The sequence below is a fragment of the Diceros bicornis genome, chromosome 38 (assembly GCF_020826845.1).
Source record: "Diceros bicornis minor isolate mBicDic1 chromosome 38, mDicBic1.mat.cur, whole genome shotgun sequence".
Classification (NCBI taxonomy): Eukaryota; Metazoa; Chordata; class Mammalia; order Perissodactyla; family Rhinocerotidae; genus Diceros; species Diceros bicornis.
Genome location: NC_080777.1, coordinates 2,424,994 through 2,437,988, shown reverse-complemented (window position 1 = coordinate 2,437,988; position 12,995 = coordinate 2,424,994). Strand labels below are relative to the sequence as shown.

At 39.0% G+C, this 12,995-nt stretch overlaps 1 pseudogene; it reads right to left on the bottom strand.

The window, feature by feature from the left end:
• Positions 1 to 6,236: 6,236 nt before the first annotated feature.
• On the bottom strand, positions 6,237 to 6,755 carry LOC131399367 (calmodulin-1-like; annotated as a pseudogene).
• Positions 6,756 to 12,995: the final 6,240 nt, after the last annotated feature.

The following is a 12,995-nucleotide window of genomic DNA, read 5'->3' as shown; positions in this document are numbered from 1 at the left end:
GGGCACCTCTGTAGAGGGCAGCCTAGTACTAGGAGTCAGAGCCAGACTGGGGTGAGGAGGGTGTCCTCACTAGGGGGTCAGATCTGTGCAGGAGACCAAGCAGAGTTAGGAGGGCATCCTCACAAAGGAGCAGCCTGGGGGGGTGTGTTGGATTTGAGCAGAGTGAGAAGGGCATTCATGCCTGGGTATCAAAAACCCAGCAGATGAGGAGAGTGTCCATGGAGGGGGAGGGGGCGGGTTGGCAGCATAGAATTAGGCGTCTGAAACCAAGTGGGTGAAGAGGGCTCAACAAAAGTTGTTCTATTTCTCCCTATAAATCGTATAATGTTTTGACAAAGCTAATATCTCAGCATCTAGATTATATCTCTCCAAAAAGAGAGAAAAGAGATCTGGGTTAATGTCAATATGACACTGATGTCATTGAAAAAAAACAAAATCTTCCACAAAAGTCATATTGTGTCATAAAATTTTTTAAAGCTGTTTGAAAAAAAAGCCTGTCACTTTTCATCTGTTTTTATTGGTCACAGCCTCTCCCTCATGTCTGAGCTTGAAGCACAGATTCCTCAGCAGTGTCTGTGTGACGAGGCTTGAGAGCTCAGTTGCATTCCTCTTGGCATTCACACTCAGGCAGGACAAAGGCAGCTCTGACAAGTGATTCACCCCACAGGGCTCTGATACAGAGGTCAGGCCTTAGCAAATGGTAAAAATTCAGCAAACCCAAGACAGGCATTCTATCCCACCTTGATTCTAGTGTCCACAACAGGCACAAATAATCGTGCAGATCCTCTTTCCCACCAGGAACCAATGCCTCAGAATCTTCTTCAACACAGGACTCCAATTTTCCATTACCAGTCAATAGAAGTTGATACAAAAGATGAAATTTATTTGCCAACCTTGGTATAAAAATAATTGCAGTTGTTGCTTAACAAGAGCTATATCTTATATTTCGGAAGAAAGTGTAGCAAGAAATCAAAATTTGCTCAAGATCTGTGGGGAAAGGCATAGATGGGGACTAACACGTGTGGAGACATTTTAAAATCCTAGCATTTTAGGGTGCGACTCTTGCCAAACTAAGCATTAGCCCTACCCAGTCCCACAAAACTGTTAAAGTGACCATTTAGCTTACATTGGAGAAATCCAATAATCAAGGGAGTCAGAATCTTCTGAAAGTTTCATATCATGTCAAGAGCAAAGCCCACACTACTTCCCCAGGAACACACTGGCCTTTTCTAAAGCCCATGATTTGACAGCCATACAAAGTGTGAAGAATGAGCCCCTTCCAGCACAACCGTTTGTTTCAAAACCCTAGGAAGGCACAAAAGAACACAGGTAGTTGGAAGAAAGGAAACTTGTAAAATTACATGATGATTCTCTATGAAATGCAGGAGAATGCATGTTAACAACATTAAATCTTTGAGTAATAATGGTAATAGCTAGCATTTATGGATATCTTCTAATGGTCTGAGCACTGTGGTAAACAATTTATGAGCATTATCTCATTTAATACACAAACAACCCTTTGGGGTAGGTAGTTGTTATCTCCACTTTACAAATAAAGTACTACAGCTTAATGGGGTAAGTAATTTGCTCAAGATCCCAAACTTGAGCTCTCTGGCTTGGAAGCCTGGGTCCTTAACCTTATATAAAATTACTCCTCCACTCCATACAAAAATGCAATGAAAAGATGGGATATTTCAGAGAAGGCAAATGTAAGTGACATTTGGGATTTTAAAACTCCCTTGTTCACAAAATTGGGCATTTCTTTGGCAAGTTTTTTTTTGCCATTGGAAATTAAATATTAATTCATGTGAGCCTGTCAGTTGGGCAGAAGAGAATGATGAACACTGTCTTCAAGAAGGAAAGTGTTATCATGGGGGAATGGGAAGGGTTCGTAGCTAACTGTCATCTGAAAGGTAGGGAAAACGGAAGCTTCCAGATCCTCAGCAATGCTGTTGACTCTCAGGCAGTTGGAGGCAGCACTAGTAACCAGAGATCTCCAGAGGTGTGTGAGAAGAGCCAGCACTGGCTCTTCAACTGGCTTTCAACTAGTCAGAGGAATCAAACAGAGGGAGCAATGTAAGAATAAAATTGCGTGTTGAGCAGAACAAAAGAATGAACGTCACAATAAAACTAATTCAGGTTCTAAAGGATGCAAACCACAGGCAACCTCAGTCATGCTGTGTGACTCAGTGATTCCAACAGAAGTGGAGTTTGAGCCAGATTATGTTAGAGGATGTTAAAAAGGATTGGAGCAGAAAAGACAAACATAGGAAAGAGGAACGAGCACAGACAGGAAGAAGGGAGCTGGACACTCGGGCAAAGAGAGCCAGCAGTTCAAGAAGAGGGGATCCAGAGGGGACCAGGAAAGGTAACCCTGGAGAACAATGAGGAGGAAGTGCAATATTCGAGAGTGAAGAAGGGAAGGGATGGTGCTGCCATGGCGTTAATGCAGCCATAGATGAAAGAGGAGCTGGGCGGAGTGAAGACAGCAGGCAGCCCCTTTGTAGCAGCAGGGCTTTATTTTAAGTATTTCAAGATAGTGTAAATTCTGCACTTCTGTCAAGAAGTATCAGAAATGCTTTGCAAATATTAACTCATTTAATTCTCATAATAATTCAATGTTATAACATAGGAAATATTATCAACTCTATTTTGCAGAGGAGGAAATTGAAACACAGAGGGTTTAACTAAATTGTCAGCGTTACACCGGTGGAAAGCAGTGGAGTTGGGAGTCCTGCACTGGCTGTGGGGGGCCAGAATGCAGTGGTCTTAACTGCTCTCCCTTGTTGCCATTGTGGTTTATTACACTTCAGGAAAAGAGAGGGCATAATCATTTGATCCCAAGGAGTTACATTTCCAGGTATTACATCATGGGAATTTTCAGTTATTATTTAAAACCATCCATCACAATCAGAGAGAATCTGTTATTGGCTGATTTCCCAAATCCATATGTTGAAGTCCTAACCCCAGTACCTCAGAATGTGACTGTATTGGTAGACAGGGTCCTTAAAGAGGTGATTAAGTTAAAATGAGGTCTTTATGGTGGGCCCTTATTCAATATGAATGGTGTCCTTATTAGAAGAGGAGATTAGGACGCACATGCACAGAAGGGACACCATGTGAGGACACAGGGAGAAGACGGCCATCTACAAGCCAAGGAGAGAAGCCTCAGAGACACCAACCTAGCTGACACCTTGATCTCAGACATCCAGCCTCCAGAATTGAGAAAATAAATTTCTGTTGTTTAAGCTACCAAGTCTGTGTACTTCATCATGACAGCCCTGGCAAACGAATGCAGTATCTAACCATCTAAACTACTAATTGCTGTATTTGAGCTGACCACAAAAAAGGTCTCTGAAAAAGGTAAATCCAGTGACATACAATACAGACTCAGAGGTATTCAAGTTAACACTTGGAAGAAGAGTTATCGATCCTCCTTTATTTACGTGAACTAGGAGAGTGATAGCACAAAGGCAGAAAGAGGATGAATATAATTTGACTGTTGTAAGGGTGCTGTATTGTTTAGGAAGTGGTAAAAGTAGCAACTAATAGTTTATGAAATTAAGTCAAAGATTCATATTGTAATCTACAGTAGTTGCTACACTACAAAAAGGTATAATTTAAAAGCTAGTGAATGAAACAAGGATAAATAATAAAGAAAGAAAATATTTGCTTATTACAAAAGAAGGCAGAAAGAAGGAACAAAGAACAGACAGGACAAATAAAAACCAAATAGCAATATGGTAGAGCAAAATACAACTATATACGTAATTACAATTACATTGAAATAGACTAAACACTCCAATTAAAAAATGAAAATTTTCAGACTAGACAAAAATACAAAACCCAATTATATTTTGTTTACAAGATGCCATTTAATTAATTTAAAAATGAGAATACTCTTTAATTGCAAGAATGGGGAAATATATATTGTTAAAACATTAGCCAAAAGACAGCTAGTGTGTCTATACTGATAACAAAGTACACGTCAAGTCAAGAAGTTCTACAGGATAAAGTAGGATATGTGACAGCGATGGAAGGATTATGACATGAAGCTATAGTCCTAAAACTGTGTGCAACTAATAACACCCATAAATGTAACTGTATAGAACAAAAAATCGACAAATAGAGAAAAAGAGGCAAATTCAAAATGATAATTGCAAATGTAAACATACTTGTCTCAAAAACTCATAGAAAACACAGAAAAAATGTCAGTAAGTTTACAGATTTCAGAAACACAAATAATCAAATTGACGTAACTGAAATTTATAAAATACTATATCCAACAACAGCAGAGTACATATCCTTTTCAAGTGCATAAGGACCACACAACAAAATAGACAATAAAAAAACGTTAAGGGTAGTCTCAACAAATTTCAAAGGTAAATCCAGAGTAAGCCACATGTAACATGTAACTGACCAATTTTCTAAAATAAGATTTCAGGACAATGGCAGTAAGATAAGGGAAGAAAACATGGAAAAATAAAGTCCTAACTACTATACATGCATTTTTTTTTCAGGTGTACATCATCATATTTCAGTTTCTGTATAGACTGCATCATGATCACCACCAACAGTCCAGTTTTTATCCGTCACCATACATACATGTCCCTTTACACCTTTCATTCTCCTCCCACCCCCTTCTTCTCTGGTAACCACTAATATATTCTCCTTATCTATGTGTTTGCTTGTTCATCTTCCACCTATGAGTGAAATTATACAATATTTTTCTTTCTCTGTCTGACTTATTTCTCTCAGCATAACACCCTCAAGGTCCATCCTTATTGTCGTAAATGGCACGATTTTGTCTTTTTTTTATGGCTGAGTAGTATTTAATTGTATACACACATATATATATATATATATATATATATATATATATATATATATATCTCACATCTTCTTTATCCATGCATCCATTGATGGGCACCTGGGTTGCTTCCATGCCTTGGCTATCGTGAATAATGCTGTGATGAACATAGGGGTGCATGTAACTTTCTGAATTGTTGCTTTCATGCTCTTTGGCTAAATACCCAGTGATGAGATAGCTGGATCATATGGTATTTCTATTTTTAATTTTTTGAGAAATCTCCATACTGTTTTCCATAGTGGCTGCACCAGTTCACACTCCCACCAGCAGTGTATGAGAGTTCCTGTTTCTCCACATCCTCTCCAACACTTGTTATTACTTGTCTTGTTAATTATACCCATTCTGAGAGGTGTGAGGTGATTATCTCATTGTAGTTTTGATTTGCATTTCCTTAATAATTAGTGATGTTGAACATCTTTTCATGTGCCTGTTGGCCATGTGTATATCTTCTTTGGAAAAAATATTGATTCATATCCTCTGCCCATTTGATTGGGTAGTTCATTTTTTTGTTGTTGAGTTACATGAGTTCTTTATATATTTTGGATATTAACCCCTTGTCAGATATATGATTTGAAAATATTTTCTCCCAGTTGGTGGGTTGTCTTTTTGTTTTGTTGATGGTTTCCTTTGTCTTGCAGAAGCTGTTTAGTCTGATGTAGTTCTACTTGTTTATTTTTTCTTCTTTTTCCCTTGCCTGAGTAAACATGGTATTCAAAAAGATACTACTAAAACCAATATCAAAGAGTGTACTGTATATATTTTCTTCCAGAAGTTTTATGGTTTCAGGTCTTACATTCAAGTCTTTAATCCACTTTGAGTTATTTTTTGTGTATGCTCATGGATTACAAGAACAAACATAGTTAAAATGTCCATATTACCTAAGACAATCTACAGATTAAGTGCAATCCCAAACATAATCTCAAAGACATTCTTCATGGAAGTAAACAAAGAAGTCTAAAATTTATATGGAACAACAAAAGACTCCAAATAGCCAAAGCAATCCTGAGAAAAAAGAACAAAGCTGGAGGTATAACACCCCCTGACTTCAAAATACAGTACAAAGCTATAGTAATCAAAACATCCTGGTACTGGCAGAAACACAGACACACAGATCAGTGGAATAGAATTGAAAACCCAGAAATAAAACCACACATCTATGGACAGCTAATCTCTGACAAAGGAGCCAAGAACATCTGACAGAGAAAGGAAAGTCTCTTCAATAAATGGTGCTGGGAAAACAGGCCAGCCACATGCAAAAGAATGAAAGTAGACCATTATGTTACATGCATATTTTTTTGACAGTAGGGTGAAACCTTCTACAGATAAGTTACAAACAAAGAAAAGGCAAATAATTTTTTATAAGAAATTTAACACATTCTGTACAGTGTCTTCACTTTGCTCTCATCATTTGTACAAACTCTTCATGGTTTACTTGACCATCATGATCAATATCTTCTTCCCTGATTATTTCATCAACTTCACCTGTTAATTTCTCTCCAAGATTTGTTATCACATGGTGAAGCTCTGCTGCACTAATATAGCCATCGCTGTCCTTATCAAAAACATGGAATGCTTCTCTAATTTCTTCTTCACTGTCACTGTCTTTTGTTTTTCTTGCCATCATTGTCAGAAATTCTGAGAAATCAAATGTGCCATTACCATCTGCAACTGCTTCATTAATCATGTCCTATAACTCTGCTTCTGTGGGATTCTGCCCAGGACATCTTATTACAGTTCCCAACTTCTTTGTTGTTATAGTTCTGTTACCATCCTTGTCAGAGAGTGAAAAAGCTCCTTTGAATTCTGCATTCTGCTCTTCTGTCAATTGGTCAGCCATGCTGCAAGCGCTACTGGTCTCCACAATCACACAACCACTCAGCTCACTCACTCCACTCAGACTAATTCTTTTTTTGTGGGGGTAAGTTGTAAATTTTTTATTAGAAAACAAATATACAACTTGGAATTGATTTGAGGCAAATTGTGCCATAAAAAATTTTTTTAAGTGGCTAAACTAAGTTTATAAAGCAAATAACAATAAAAGAAAATGTTACTGGTACAGGACCAACAGTACAAAAAAATAGTGTATGAGTACCTGGATAATAAACACATTTTGCAATAGTGCAACTTTTAAGTACATATTATTGACTGTACACAGTCCATGCAGAGTTACAACTCCCACTTCAACAACAACATGTTGACAATTCCTAAAGAATACTACTTTAAGCAAAGGCATAACCCATATGTTCCCTCATTTGACTAACTCTATCTAAGTTTAAATGTGCAGAAGGGCTTAGATATATCCAGAGTAAGCCATATGAGAAGAAAAAGAGAAGAGAACAAAAAAGAAAAATGAACAGAGAGGAACTGCAAAAACAACTAGAAAGCAACTAACAAAACAGCAATAACGACATACCTATCAATATCACTTTAAATGTAAATGGACTAAATTCTTTGATCAAAAGAAATAGAGTGGCTGAATGGATTTAAAAAAACAAGACCCAACTATATGCTGCCAACAAGAGACTCACGTTACATGTAAGGACACACACAGGCTGAAAGTGAAGGGATGGAAAAAGATATTCCATGTAAATGGAAATGACAAAAAAGCTGGAGTAGCTAAACTTATATTGGAAAAAATAGACTTTAAACAAAGACTGTAATGAGAGACCAATGAGAGACCAATGAGAGTGTTACATAATGATAAAGGGATCAATCCAACAAGAGAATATACATTTGTAAATATTTATTCACCCAACATAGAAGCACCTAAATACACAAAGTAATAGTAACAGACCAAAACGGAGAAATAGACAGCAATACAGTAATACTAGGGGACTTTAATAACCCACTTACATCAATGGATAGATTATCCAGACAAAATCAATAAGAAAACATTGGCCTTAAACAAAGTTAGACCAGATGGACTTAACAGATATTTACAGAACATTCCATTCAAAAGCAACAGAATACACATTGTTCTCAAGTGAACAGGCAACATTTTGCAAGATAGATCACATGTTAGGCCACAAAATAAGTTTTAATATACTTAAGAGGATTTAAATCATATCAAACATCTATTTTCATCACAATGATATGAAACTAGAAATTAATTACATGAAGAAAACTAGAAAATTCACAAATGTGTAGAGATTAAACAACATATTACTGAACTACCAATGAGGTAAAGAAGAAATCAAAAGAGAATCAGATTTTAAAACTGAAGTTTGGAGGAGAGGAGTTAAGAAGGTGGCGTAAACAGACTCAGAACTCACCTCCTCCCGTGGACACAGCCAATTTACAACTACTCGTGGAAAAATTACCCCTGAGACAGAACTGAAAACTGGATGAGAGGAACTCCTGCAACAACGGACAATCCTAACTGAGGTGGAAGAGGCAGAGACTCCCTTCTGGAGAGGAAAAATGCCGCCTTCACAAGCCGCCAGCTTCACGGCCGCCGGGAGCAGCTCACAGGTACGCAGCCTCCCTGGAGGCGCGGGGCCCTGAGCCGGGAGCGCCCCTGCTGTGGGCATATTGTGGACCCAGCACAATCGAGACCAGCGGCATAATATCTGACTGTGCCTCCTACTAAAACACTGGGGAGCACCCCCAGAAAACCCGGTTCACAAAGAAACTAAAACTGGCTCTTAAAGGGCCCGCACGCAAACTCACCCGTTTCAGGAAGCACCCTAAAATCACCAGAAAGAAAGGTGTACAGTGCTTTGGTGACAAGAGACTCACCTAATAGGCCCTGAGTGCATCTCGGTGAGGGGTGAGACCTCTCCAGGGACTGGGACATTGGCGGCGGCCATTGTTGTGGCCTGGTGTGGGCGTGCTGACACAGACACCATTGGAGTTCTCCCTGAGGCCTGCTAGCCCAGGGTCTACCCCACCCGCTAGAGCACCGATTTAATCCAGTACAGCCAGGGCAGGCAGCCCACCCTAGAGACTGGCCCCACCCAACAACAAGCCCTCAGGCAACTTGTGGGCCTGCATAGATTGCTGACTGGACTCTCTGCAGCCTGGCAACTGAGCTGACTTGAGCGGGGCAGGGTGTGCACAAGGAGCTGGTGGAGAGTGTGGGGCGGTGGCAGAGTGTGTGGGGCTCCCGCCGTGGAGAGACTGGGTCCACTTGGGGAGGTCGGGGCACGCACATGGGGCAGGACTGTGTTGACTGTGTGTGCAGACCTGTGGGCGGCAGGGCTTCTCAGCCACAGAAGACTTGTACTTCTCAAAGACCCACATAGGAGGTTTGCTCCACCTTCCAAAACCTGAAACAATTGGGTGCTCCTGTGCCTGAGGCCAGCCCCACCCAGCTACAATCCTCAGAGAGCTGACAAGAGACCTAATAGGCTAGAGGCTTACAGAAATTATAAGGCCCTGAGCCTAACAACCTGCCACGCTGGGGACCTACTCACTTAAAAGAAATACTGCAACACAAATGTGGTATTAGAACTTGCAGCCAACTGTGCTGGGGCTCCCCACACCTGATAAAGAGACTGAAGGGCCCACAACAACTACAAGCAGCTGAGCATTACAACAGCTGGCCAGGAGCATAACTCGGCCTCCCTGGGTGCCTACAGGGAGAGCAAACAGATCACAACAGAAGGACACACAGTAGCCCACATAGGGGTCACCCCTGGAACATTGAGAACTGAGGGAAGCACACTGGAAGCCTCCTAAGGCATCACTAACATAAGGTCACCTATCCAAGAGCAGGAGACGTAGCTGACCTACCTAATACGTAGACACAAGCACAGGGAAAGAGGCAAAATGAGGAGGCAAAAGAATACATTCCAAGTAAGGGAACAGGACAAAGCCCCAGAAAAGGAACTAAGTGAAACAGAAATGAGCAACCTACTCGACAGAGAGTTCAAACTAAGAGTGTTAAGGATGCTCACTGATCTGGGGAGAAGAACAGATGAACTCAGTGAGAATGTCAACAAAGAAATGGAAGATATAAAAAAGAACCAATCAGAAATGAAGAATACAATACTGGAAATGAAAAATTCATTAGAGGGACTCAAAAGCAGAGTAGAGGATACAGAAGAACGGATCTGTGAGCTGGACGAAAGACTAGAAGAAATTACCCGAGGTGAACAGGTAAAAGAGAAAAGAATTAAAAAGACTGAGGACAGTCTAAGGGACCTCTGGGACAACATTAAGCACACTAACATCCGTGTTATAGGTGTCCCGGAAGGAGAAGAGCGAGACAAGGGATCAGAGAATCTATTTCAAGAAATAATAGATGAAAACTTCCCTAACCTAAGGAAGGAAACAGGCATCCAGGTACAGGAAGCACAGAGAGCCACAAACAAGATAAACCCAAAGAGGCCCACACCAAGACACATCATAATCAAAATGTCCAGAATTAAAGATAAAGAGAGAATCCTAAAAGCCGCAAGAGAATGTCAAGTTACGTACAAAGGAAACCCCATAAGGCTATCAGCTGACTTCTCTGCAGAAACCGTACAGGCTAGAAGAGAATGGCACGATATATTTAAAGTGCTAAAAGGAAAAAACTTACAGCCAAGAATACTCTACCCAGCAAGATTATCATTCAAAATGGAAGGAGAGATCAAAATTTTCCCAGATAAGCAAAAATTAAAGGAGTTTGTCACCAAGAAACCAGTGCTACAAGAAATGTTAAAGGGACTGATTTAAGGGGAAAAGAAAAGACCACAAATAGGAAAAATTATCTATTTCCATGATTAGAATGTAATGGATACAAATGCACAACAAAGAGGTTAGATATGATATCAAAAACATGAGGGAGGAGGGGAGTTAAAGAGTACAGCTTTCAGACAGAGGTCAAACTAAAGTGACCATCAATTCTGTATAGAAGAAGAAAGGAAGAGAGAAGGACTACTAAAACACTGAGAAAAAAAAAAAGTTAAAAAATGGCAGTAAATACATACTTATCAATAGCTACTTTAAACGTCAATGGACTAAATGCTCCAATTAAAAGGCATAGGGTGGCTGACTGGATAAAAAAACAAGACCCATATACATGCTGCATACAAGAGACACACTTCAGACCTAAAGACACTCACAAACTGAAAGTGAAGGGATGGAAAAAGATACTCCACGCAAATGGCAATGAAAAGAAATCTGGGGTAGCAGTACTCATATCAGACAAAATAGACTTTAAAACAAAAACTGTAAAAAGAGACAAAGAAGGGCATTACATAATGATCAAGGGAACAATCCAACAAGAGGATATAACACTTGTAAATATCTAAGCAGCCAATGTAGGTGCACCTAAATAGATAAAGCAATTGTTAACAGACATAAAAACAGAAATAGACAGTAACACAATAATAGTAGGGGACTTGAACACTACACTTACACCAGCGGATAGATCATCCAAACAGAAGATCAATAAGGAAACATTGGCCTTAAACGACACACTAGAACAGGTGGACCTAGTAGATATATACAGAGCATTCCATCCAAAAACCGAAGAATACACGTTCTTTTCAAAGGCACATGGAACATTCTCCAGGATTGATCACATATTAGGCCACAAAACAAGTCTCCATAAATTTAAGAAGATTGAAATAATACCAAGCATCTTTTCTGACCACAACGGTATGAAACTAGAAATCAACTATAGGAAGAAAATCAGAAAAAACACCAATACGTGGAGATTAAACAAAATGCTACTGAAGGACGACTGGGTTAATGAAGAAATCAAAGAAGAAATCAAAAAATACCTGGAGACAAATGAAAATGAAAATACGACATGCCAGAATTTATGGGATACAGCAAAAGCAGTTCTAAGAGGGAAGTTTACAGCGATAAAGGCCTATCTCAACAAACAAGAAAAATCTCAAATAAACAATCTAACAATGCACCTGAAGGAACTGGAAAAAGAAGAACAAACCAAGCCCAAAATCAGTAGAAGAAGGGAAATAATAAAAATCAGAGCAGAAATAAATGAAATAGAGACCAAAAAAACAATAGAAAAAATTAATAAATCCAAGAGCTGGTTCTTTGAAAAGATCAACAAAATTGACAAACCTTTAGCTAGACTCACCAAGAAAAAAAGAGAGAAGGCACAAATAAGTAAAATCGAAATGAAAGAGGAGAGGTTACAGCAGACACCTCAGAAATACAAAAGATTATAAGAGAATACTATGAAAAGCTATATGCCAACCAATTCGACAATCTGGAAGAGATGGATAAATTCTTAGAATCATACAACCTTCCAAAACTGGATCAAGAAGAAGTAGAGAATTTGAATAGACCAATCACCAGTAAGGAGATTGAAACAGTAATCACAAACCTCCCCAAAAATAAAAGTCTAGGACCAGACGGCTTCCCTGGTGAATTCTACCAAACGTTCAAAGAAGACTTAATACCTATCCTTCTCAAACTCTTCCAAAAATTGAGGAGGGGGGAAGCTCCCTAACTCATTCTACGAAGCTGACATTACCCTGATACCAAAACCAGACAAGGACAACACAAAAAAAGAAAATTACAGGCCAATATCACTGATGAACATCGATGCAAAAATCCTCAATAAAATACTAGCAAATCGCATACAACAATACGTTAAAAAGATTATACACCATGATCAAGTGGGATTTATTCCAGGGATGCAGGGATGGTTTAATATTTGCAAATCAATCAACGTAATACACCACATTAATAAAATGAAGAATAAAAATCACATGATCATCTCAATAGATGCAGAGAAAGCATTTGACAAGATACAGCATCCATTTATGATAAAAACTCTGAGTAAAATGGGTATAGAAGGAAAGTACTTCAACATAATAAAGACCATATATGAGAAACCCACAGCTAATATCATCCTCAATGGTGAAAAACTGAAAGCCATCCCTCTAAGAACAGGAACCAGACAAGGATGCCCACTGTCACCACTCCTATTTAACATAGTACTGGAAGTCCTAGCCAGAGCAATCAGGCAAGAGAAAGAAATAAAAGGGATCCAAATTGGAAAGGAAGAAGTGAAACTGTCACTATTTGCAGATGACATGATTTTATATATAGAAAACCCTAAAGAATCCACCAGAAAACTTTTAGAAGTAATAAACGAATATGGTAAAGTTGCAGGATACAAAATCAACATACAAAAATCAGTTGCATTTCTGTACACTAA